We start from the raw sequence: 11287 nt of genomic DNA on the forward strand, positions 1-11287 counted from the left end.
CAGAACTAAATGAAATTGAAAGCAAAAAAATGAATAAAACATAAAGTTGGTTCTCAGAAAAAATGAAGAAAATGCATAGCCCAGTAACTAGATAAACCCAGAAAAGAAGAGAGAAGATTCAAATAAGTTCAATTTGAAATGAAACTGTAACTCATTGAGCTTGCTTGCAGCTCTCAGGGTTCCTGTGGCTTTCTTTGTTGTTGCAGCCAGCCCTGCATGCCAGCAACCATGTCGAAGGGACCTGCAGTTGGTATGGCTCTTGGCCCTACATACTCTTGTGTGGGTGTTTTCCAGCAGGGAAAAATAGAGATAATTGCCAATGATCAGGGAAACCGAACCATTCCAAGCTATGTCACCTTTACGGACACTGAACGATTGATCGGTGATGCCTCAAAGAATCAAGTTGCAATGAACCCCACCAACACGATTTTTGATGCCAAACATCTATTTGGACGCAGATTTGATGATGCTGTTGTCCAATCTGATATGAAGCATTGGCCCTTCATGGTGGTGAATGATGCTGGCAGGCCTAAGGTCCAAGTAGAATACAAGGGAGAGACCAAAAGCTTCTACCCAAAAGGAGGTGTCCTCTATGGTTCTGACAAAGATGAAGGAAACTGCAGAAGCCTACCTTGGGAAGACTATTACTAATGCTGTGTTCACAGTGCCGGCTTAATTTAATGACTCAGCATCAGGCTAACAAAGATGCTGGAACTATTGCTGGTCTCAATGTATTTAGAATTATTAATGAACCAACTGCTAATGCTATTGCTTACAGCTTAGACAAAAAGGTTAGAGCAGAAAGAAACATGCTGATCTTTGACCTAGGAGGCGGCACTTTTGATGTGTCAATCCCCAATACTGAGGATGGAATCTTTGAGGCCAAATCTACAGCCAGAGACACCCACTTGGGTGAAGAAGATTTTGACAACCGAATGGTCAACTGTTTTATTGCTGAGTTCAAGCACAAACACAAGAAGGACATCAGTGAGAACAAGAGGGCTGTAAGACGCCTCCGTACTGCTTGTGAATGAGCTAAGAGTACTCTCTCTTCCGGCACCCATGCCAGTACTGAGATCGATTCTCTCTCTGAAGGAATCAACTTCTATACCTCCAGTACCCATGCCTGATTTGAAGAATTGAATGCTGACCTGTTCCGTAGAACCCTGGAGCTGGTAGAGAAAGCCCTTCAAGATGCCAAACGAGACAAGTCACAGATTCACAGTATTGTCCTGGTTGGTATTTCTACTCATATCCCCAAGATTCAGAAGCTTCTCCAAGACTTCTCCCATGAAAAATAACTGAATAAGAGCATCAACCCTGATGAAGCTGTTGCTTATGGTGCAGCTGTCCAGGCAGCCATCCTGTCTGGAGACAAGTCTGAAAATGTTCAAGATTTGCTGCTCTTGGATGTCACTCCTCTTTCCCTTGGTATTGAAACTGCTGGTGGAGTCATGACCAACCTCATTGAACATACTACTACCATTCCTACCAAGCAGACACAGACCTTCACTACCTATTCTGACAACCAGCCTGGTGTGCTTATTCAGGTTTATGAAAGTGAGCATACCATGACCAAGGATGACAACCTGCTTGACAAGTTTGAACTCACAGGCATACCTCCTGCACCCTGAGGTGTTCCTCAGATTGAAGTCACTTTTGACACTGATGCCAATGGCATCCTCAATGTCTCTGCTGTGGTCAAGAGTACAAGAAAAAAGAATAAGATTACTATCACTAATGACAAGGGCCATTTGAGCAAGGAAGACATTGAACATATGGTCCAGGAAGCTGAGAAGTACAAAGCTGAAGATAAGAAGCAGAGGGACAAAGTGTCATCCAAGAATTCACTTGACTCCTGTGAATTCAACGTGAAAGTAACTCTCAAAGATGAGAAAATTCAAGGCAAGATTAACGATGAAGACAAACAGAAGATTCTGCACGAGTATAATGAAATTATCAACTGGCTCAATAAGAATCAGACTGCTGAGAAGGAAGAATTTGAACATCAGCAGAAAGAGCTGGAGAAAGTCTGCAACCCCATCATTACCAAGCTGTACCCGAGTGCAGGAGGCAAGCCAGGAGGAATGCCTGGGGGATTCCCTGGTGGTGGAGCTCCTCCCTCTGGTGGTGCTTCCTCGGGGCTCACCATTGAAGAGGTTGATTAAGTCAACACAAGTATAGATGTAGCATTGTTCCACACATTTAAAATATTGAAGGACCTAAATTTGTAGCAAATTCTGTGGCAGTTTTAAAAAGTTCAGCCGCTATAGTAAGTTACTGGGCATTCTCAATACTTGAATATGGAACATATGCACAGGGGAAGGATATAACATTGCACTTTATAAACACTATTGTACGTGGAAAAATGCAAAGTCTTAAATAAAACTATTTAAAATTGGCAAAAAAAAAAAAAGAAATGAAATGGTAAACTTTACAACTGACTCCACAGAAATACAAAGGATCATTCAAGACTATTATGAAAACCTCTATGCACATAAACCAGAAAATCTAGAAGAAATGAATAAACTCCTGGAAACATACAATCCCCCTAGCTTTGATCAAGAAGAAATAGAAATCCTGAACAGATCAACAGCAAGCAGTAAAATTTAATCAGTAATTTAAAGAAAAGAAACCACTGCCCACAACAGCAACAACAACAAAAGCCCAGGTGGACCACAAGGATTCACAGCTGAATTCTATAAGACATTCAAAGAAGAATTGATGCCAATCCTACTGAAACTATTTCAAAAGACTTAGAAGGAGGGAATCCTCCCTAACTCATTCTATGAAGCCAGTATCACACTGATACCAAAACCAAGAAAGGACACAACAACAACAGCAAAACTACAGGCCAATATCTATGAAAAATGTAAATGCAAAAAAATCCTCAACAAAATACTAGCAACCCAAATCCAACAGCACATCCAAAAGATAATTCACCATGATCAAGTGTGTTTCACCCCAGAGATGAAGTGATGGATCAACATACTCAAGTCAATAAATGTGATTCACCACATAAACAGAATTAAAAACAAAAACCATATGATCATCTCAATAGGCACGGAAAAAAAGAATTCAACAAAATCCACCATCTCTTTATGTTTAACAACCCTTAACAAACAAGCATAGAAGGGACAAACATGTAGCAGCCATATATGACATACCCACAGTCAACATCATACTGAATGGGGAAAAGTTGAAAATTCTCACTAAGAACTAGAGCAAGACAAGGACATCCACTTTCACCACTTCTATTCAACATAGTACTGGAAGTCATAAAGCAATCAGGCAAGAGAAAGAAATAAAGGGCATTCAAATAGGAAAACAGGAAGCCAAACTATTGCTGTTTGCCCATGATATGATCATATACCTAGAAAACCCTAAAGGCTCCCCCAAAAGACTCCTAGGTATGATAAGTGAAGTAAGTAAAGTCTCAATTCAGTATAGTACAAAATCAATGTGCACAAATCAGTAGCACTGCTATACAACAACAGTGACCAAACTGAGAATCAAATCAAGAACTCAATCCCATTTACAGTAGCTACAAAAAATATAATAACTAGGAATATATTTAAGCAAGGATGTAAAAGATCTCTACAAGGAGAACTAAAAAACACTGCAGAAAGAAATCATAGATGACACAAACAAATGGAAATGGATACCATGCTCATGGATTGGAAGAATCGATATTGTAAAAATGACCATACTGTCAAAGCAATCTACAGATTCAATGCAATTCCTATCAAAATGCCAACTTCATTTTTCACAGAACTAGAAAAAACAGTCCTAAGATTCATAATGGAACTAAAAAAGACCCCAAATATCCAAAGCAATCGTAATTAAAATGAACAAATCTGGAGGCATTATTTTCCTCAACTTCAAATCATATAATACTACAAGGCTATAGTAACCAAAACATCATGGTACTGGTACAAAAGGAGATACACAGACCAATGGAACATAACAGAGAGGCCAGGAATAAATTCGTACATTTACAATCAACTGATCTTTGACAAGGCACACAAAAACATAAACTGGGAAAAGGACACCATATTCAATAAATGGTGCTAGGAAAATTGAATAGCCACATGTAGAAGAATAAAACTGGATCCCTATCTCACATTATACAAAAATTTACTGCAGATAGATTAAAGACTTAAATCTAAGGCCTGAAATCAGAAATATTCTAGAGGAAAACTTAGAAAAAAAAAACCCTTCTGGCCATTGGCATAGGCAAAGAATTTATGATTAAGACCCGAAAAGCAAATGCAACAAAAACAGAAATAAATAAATGGAACCTAATTAAATTAAAAAGCTTCCACACAGCAAAAGAAATAATCATCAAAGTAAACCTGCAACTTACAGCATGGGAGAAAATATTTGGAAATTATACATCTGACAAAGAACTAATGTCCAGAATCTACAAGGAACTCAAGCAAATCAGCAAAAAACCCACAAATTATCCCATCAAAAAGTGGGCAAATAACATGAATAGACAGTTTTTCAAAAGAAGACATACAAAGGGCCAAGAAACATATAAAAATCATTCAACACCTCTAATAATCAGGGAAATGCAAATTAAAACCACAGTAAGATACCACCTTACTCCAGCCAGAATGGCCATTAATTAAAAGGTCAAAGAGCAATGGATGTTGCCATGGACATAATGAAAAGGGAATGCTTATACACTGCTGGTGGGAATGTGTATTTGTACAACCTCTATGGAAAACAGTATGGCGATTTCTCAAAGAATTAAAAGTAGATCTACCATTCAATCTTTTCCAAAAGGAAAAGAAGTCACTATATCAAAAAAAAAAACTCTTGTGCATGTTTATTTATTACAGCACAATTCACAATTACAAAGATATTTAGTCAACCTCAGTGCCCATCAACCAATTAGTGGATAAAGAAAATGTGGTGCATACACACACACATGCACACATATACCATGGAATACTACTCACTCATGATAAAGAATGAAATAATGTCTTTTACAGCAACTTGGATGGAACTGGAGGCCATCATTCTAAGTGAAGTAACTCAGGAATCGAAAACCAAATACCACATGTTCTTACTTTTAAGTGGGACCTAAGCTACAGATATGCAAAGGCATACAGACTAGTATTAATGCACATTGGAGACTCAGAAGGGGAAGAAGAAGGAGGTGGAAGAAGGACAAAAAACTACTTATTGGGTACAATGTACAGAACTAAAGTGATGGGTGCATTAAAATCCCATTCTTCACCACTGTACAATTCATCTGTGTAACCAAAAACCACTTATACCTCAAAAGTTGTTGAAATTAAAAAAATAAAATAATTTCAAATAGTCATATGTAGCTAGTGACTACCCGATTGGATAGCCATAGTTAATCAGAAATAAATGAAAAGCTTTATCTTATTAATGTGGTTGCCTTGGATTCTACTTTGTCTATAATATTACGCTTTTTTTCTGTTTCAAATTGCTGATATATTCAGATCTATATACCTATCTCTCCATCTCTCTCTCCATATATATATAAATATATATAAAGTAAATACAGTATATTCATACATGTATATATACTCAGTATATATTCATACATGTATATATACATAGTTTATATATAGTTGGTATATAGTTTTTCTGCTTTTTACCTTTAAGAGTCACTTTTAGATATGTCTTTTATAAACCAAAGAAACTACAGTTGAACCTTGTTTTCTAATTCAAACTGAGAATCTTTGCCTTATAATAGGAATGTTTAACCCACACCCATTTACTAGCATTTATTGGTCTTTCTTCAATTGTTGTATTTGCATTATGCTTTCTTCTTAATTTTTATGTGGTTTTATTTTTCTGCTGGAGTCATTTGTAAAGTATACTTTCTAGTTTTAATTCTATAAGAGGTTACCCCTAAATTTAAAATAAATGAATTTATATTTCTCCTTGAAACTCTCTCTCTCATACCTCCTCTACTTTCCTACCCCACCCCTCTATCTCCCAGGTAATGGTGGCATAGTATGAGATTTTAGTCTGGTTTTTGTATATTTAAAATTATGTTGTCTACCCTTTCAAGAATTAATATATCCATTCTGTTTTGTAACCTTATCTATACTATTTAGACTAATTCTATATTCAATAGATTCAACGCACACATCATTCTTTTTATAACATAGTCTATATTCTTAAGGTATTTTTATTGTTTTTTATTGTTTGCAAGATGCTTTGAGAATTTATTTTGCATCTCCCCACGTCATTTCCCAAGGGTTCTATAGAGGGTACATTCTCTGAGCTCTTGCATTTCTGAAAATATCTTTATGTTGCATTGTCAGGGTAGAGAACTTCTTGGTCAAAACATTTTCCCATCAAAAATGTAAATGTTCCACCATTTGTCTTCTGACATTTAATACTATGGAAAATTCTAGGGATATCCCTTTTTTTTTTCTTTAGAGCTACCCAGTTTTCGGTATTTGTTGTCTCTTTCTTCGACTACATACTTACAGAAGTTTTTTCTTTATCCTTGAAATTCAGAACATTCATCAGGATTATATAGATATCAGTTATATCTTATTAGTTTGGTACCTTTTGATCTGGAGATTCAGCTGTTTCTTAATTTTATAGATGTTTTCTTCTATTATTGCTTCTATTCATTTATTCTTGTCTTTCAGATACATAGATAAGCCATATTGAAACAGTCTGTTGCTGTCTGAGATAACGCCTCTTTGTCCTACCTCCAAGATGATTAAGGAGCGGGGACACAAAACTGAGCTTAGAGTGAAAGCTGAATAAGTGAAAGAAGAAAGCTCTCTGTCAGCAGAGAGGGGGGTCCCGAACAGGTATACTCACTGTGGGGCCCGTTCTGGGGTTTTTATGGACCAGAAAAGGGAAGAAAAGTGCGTAGTCTGTGGGCTGTCTTGGCTAACCCGTGACTCAGCCTGGCCCGGGACTTTGGCCCGGGACCAATCAGGAGCTGAAATGATGATTCACGATACTGCTTAGCTTGCCCCAGGGCCTATCAGAAGCTGACATGAAAGTTTGGCGGGGGCGGGGGGGAGGGACCTTGGCCTGGGACCAATCCGGAGCTGAGGTGATGATTCATAGAAGCCAGACTTACAGAGTTGTTTCTTTTTTTTTTTGGTTGGTCGGTTGTTTTGAGGCGGTGTCTCACTCTGTTGCCCAGGCTGGAGTGCAGTGGCACCATCTCCATTCAATGCAACCTCCGCCTCCTGGGTTCAAGAGATTCTCCTGCCTCAGCCTCCTGAGCAGCTGGTACTACAGGCACGCGCCACCACACCCAGCTAATTTTTGTATATTTTTTAGTAGAGATGGGGTTTCACCATATTGGCCAGGCTGGTCTCGAACTTCTGACCTCGTGATCTGCCCGCCTCAGCCTCCCAAAGTGCTGGGATTACAGGCGTGAGCCACCGCACCCGGCCCGGACTTATAGTTATAATAAAGGAAAGTAGAGTGCCCACCCAAACCCACCAGAGCCCACCGTGCCCATGCCCACAAAAGGAGAAGAAACTTTTCCTGGAAACACGCTGACTATACAAAGGACAAAGGCATTTGGATGCCAGGCGTTGTTCCCTTATCTGAGTGAGCCGGACGTTCTGTGTCAGTTTTTATCCAAACAGGCAGGAGATTTTTCTATCGGTGCAGCCATGGGCATGTCTTCAGGCACAACACCCTGTGCTAGTTACCTTATCGGTGTCTGCAGCTTCAATTATGTTCCCAGGCTGCTTTTTATGTTATGTGGGATAAGGCACTGACCCATGGGCTGGGGGCTCTCCTGGTACCCTTCCCTTGCTGTCTACCTAAAGCAAGCTACCTAATTCCTTTCAATATGTTGGTTCTACATTCACTGGCCATTATATTAATTATTGATTCTCTTGTTATTTTTATATCCTTGTTCTTTTCCTCTGCATTACAGCAGAGCTTTGGGTTGCATCAAAAATTTCTGATTTTATTTCTGCATTCTCAAAACTGATCATACTGCTGCTGATTTATTTTTTACATGCTAGTATCATTTTTTTGTTCACAGTTGACTATTTTTGACATACAAAACAGCAATTTAATATGGTTTAAACTGAAAAATAAAAAGAATTACTGCAGTATCTATGGTGATAGAGACAAGCTAGAAATCCAGTAAATACCCATTAATATGGAAGTGATTGAATAAACTGTGATACATTCATATCATGAGCTATTATGCTACCACTAAGAGAACAACAGTGGAACGTATGCAAATTCCACTAGGTACTGATTAAAAGGTACAGAAAAAAAGTGTATTATACAATAATCACATTTTTAAATAATGTCCAAACAAAAGCTGTGTGTGTGTGTGTGTGTGTGTGTGTGTGTGTGTGTGTGTGCGTGTGTGTGTTTGAATCAGATGAAGGGACTTTAGAAAAATGTATAGAAAGTTATGCACCAGACTGTTAACTCTGGTTACCTTGGGGAAGTATAAATTAGAAGAAAGAAAAGAAGAGGGGAGGACAACTTCCCCCAAAATTGTCCTTAACAATACAGCAAGCATTCGACAATGATGCCATTTATGAAAAGTTACCTATGTATATATGTATACGCAAAATAAACCACACAAAAGGATGGTCATCCTAAAAGTGGCTATCTCAGGGTAGTGAGATTTTGGATACTTCTAACTTTCTTCTTCTTCCCCCATCCCAACATATAGCCACGTACACACACACACACACACCATAAATATCACATTCACACCTCCAAATGCACATAGTGTAAGCTAGTATCTAGCTCAGTAATCTAGAGCATAAAGGTAATGGAAAGGAAGCCAGAACCATAAGGAATGCTGGCATAGGAACTTTGTCTTCATTTCCTCTATTTACTTTCTGAACCCATGGCCAGACTCAGACCAGCCCCCTTCAATGTAATGGTTTCTACATCATAGTGTCCTGCTACCTTCCTTTCTAGCCCTGGCTCTTCCAAATTAGGAAAAGTTTGTTAGTTCCAGAATTTCTTCTATTTTTTGTTAGGCTGAAAACTTTTGAGTGGGAACTTGTAAGACATCACCCAATTTTTATTTTAGTTTCCAAGTTTGGTCTTGTCTGCTCTCTATGTTGACAATTCTTTCCTTCTTTACATACCAAACTAAGACAAGTTTTCTTTACTTTTTAAAAAATTCCATGGTCCTTTTGGAATACCCCTATTTCTTAAAGTCAGTCTCTTTTACTTACTTCTTAGTTCCATTTATTTAGAGTTCACCTTACCTATTTGGAATCCTAAGCTTTACTTTGCCTTTCTAAGCAGTAATTCTGATAATTATTGCTACAAAGATGTTGAATATTGCATTTCGCAGGACCTGGAATAATCAACCAATCTCAATGCTTTCAAACTGACATGGCCCTTGAACCATATTTGAACTAGTAACAAAGCTTTAAAAGCCTCTACTCATCTTTAATACAGGCCCTCTGAGCCCTCAGCATCACACTCTCCGGCCCCATCAATGTTTTATGGAATCTAAATTAAAGGCTGTTTTCAAACTCTTAATTGTAAAGCATTACTTTCACTTTTTATAATGACCAAGACCAAATTTAGCTTCTTGGCATTGCTTAGATTGTTCCTAGTCAGAGAGACATGAGGGCTGCTTAAACCTATAATCTTAGTTTCAAACCACACTCTATAATTTTCGGAAATGACAGTTCTGACAGGAAAATGCCTGGGAAGACACCAACCTCTGGGTCTCACAACTCTAAAAAACAGAACTTGCTGACAGATTTTGACAAAGGGACCCCAGTGAGTACACACTAGGGTAAGATTTCATATGAATAGGACACCATCCTGTTTGCCCTCAGACTTTTCAAATGTGGTCTTCTATGCACTATCTAACCCTCACCTTTCACCTCATTGGCATTGGTCCCCCTGTCACAGAAGAGGAGCAGGCAAAGAAACAATGTATACAAATTCAACTGCACCTGCGCAGTAGAGATCTGTTGTGTAGTGGGCTCTAACATGAGACTATAGTGCAAAACTTTCTGGAAGTGAGCCAAACAGACCCTAGCTTGTATGAGTTAAAATCATTTCAAGTCAAACTGGTCATCACAAGGTACTGGCAGACCTGATCAATTCACAGGTAGCAGCTACATTGAATGAACAAAGAGTTAAGGTGAACCATGTTACAAAAAAAGAGAATGAACAACTACATCCTAAAAACCCTTTCCTTGCACTCCCAAATAAAAATCTGTCCCTCACAGATCTACCAGGAGTCTTTAAATTCCCACCACAGGGATTACTTTTTTAGTTTAAAGGTATTGACTGTCTTTGTTAAAATATAACTGGAAGACACAGAAAAAGTAATTCCAGCCATTATTAAAAGCCTTAGGGCCCTAGAGGGATTTGTTTGCTATATTAGGCAGTTTCCTAGAAAAAAACTAATACCACCACATGTTTGTAAACTGACTATAACCTATATGTTGTTCCTTTCTATGTTCATACCACACAAATGACATATATAAGAAGGACAAATTATTATCCTTGTTTTTTGGTAAGAAAATTGAGACTCAAAGAGGTAAGGTAGCCATTCAGCCAACAGCTGACATTTGCACTAAGAGTGGTTCAAAAGAGAAACATATTGATAGGAGAGAAGGGATCTGGAAAGACCCTGAACACTGGGAAGAAGGCTAGGGTGGGGCCCCATGGTAGGGACACTAAACAACCCAAAACCACTGAGTAACTGCTCAGTAAAGAGTAAAGAGGGTATGCAGGAAAAGAAGACAAACTTGTCCTACTCCACAGCCTTGCAGTTTGGTTCTGTCTGTTTCTTTAAGAGTATGCATATCACCCTTTGAGGATCTTTCTAAAACATGTCATGCCATAATTTTGGGTCTGCCAGTGTCCAAAAATAAAATAAAGTAACATAAATATACCAAGAATTAAACAACCTGGGTTCTGGTTCTAGCTCCACTAACTACTAGCTCCATAACCATTCATATATTTTTCTATCTCTTTGAAGACTGACAAAAGAATAGCCATAGGTAATTCAATAGAACACAGGACTTGGGACAAGAAGTTTGAGGCTTCTTCATCATTCTCAGCAAACTATCACAAGGACAGAAAACCAAACACAGCATGTTCTCACTCATAGGTGGGAATTGAACAATGAGATCACTTGGACACACGGCAGGGAACATCACACACTGGGGCCTGTCCGGTGGTGGGGGGCTGGGGGAGGGATAGCATTAGGAGAAATACCTAATGTAAATGATGAGTTGATAGGTGCAGCAAACCAACATGGCACATGTATACCTATGTATCAAACCTGCACGTTGTGCAC

General features: G+C 38.5%; 1 pseudogene; it reads left to right on the forward strand.

The window, feature by feature from the left end:
- The first annotated feature begins 228 nt into the window (after window positions 1–228).
- Window positions 229–2168, forward strand: LOC111535965 (annotated as a pseudogene).
- The last annotated feature ends 9119 nt before the right edge of the window (window positions 2169–11287 follow it).

This window comes from Piliocolobus tephrosceles, chromosome 12 (assembly GCF_002776525.5).
Source record: "Piliocolobus tephrosceles isolate RC106 chromosome 12, ASM277652v3, whole genome shotgun sequence".
NCBI classification, from domain to species: domain Eukaryota; kingdom Metazoa; phylum Chordata; class Mammalia; order Primates; family Cercopithecidae; genus Piliocolobus; species Piliocolobus tephrosceles.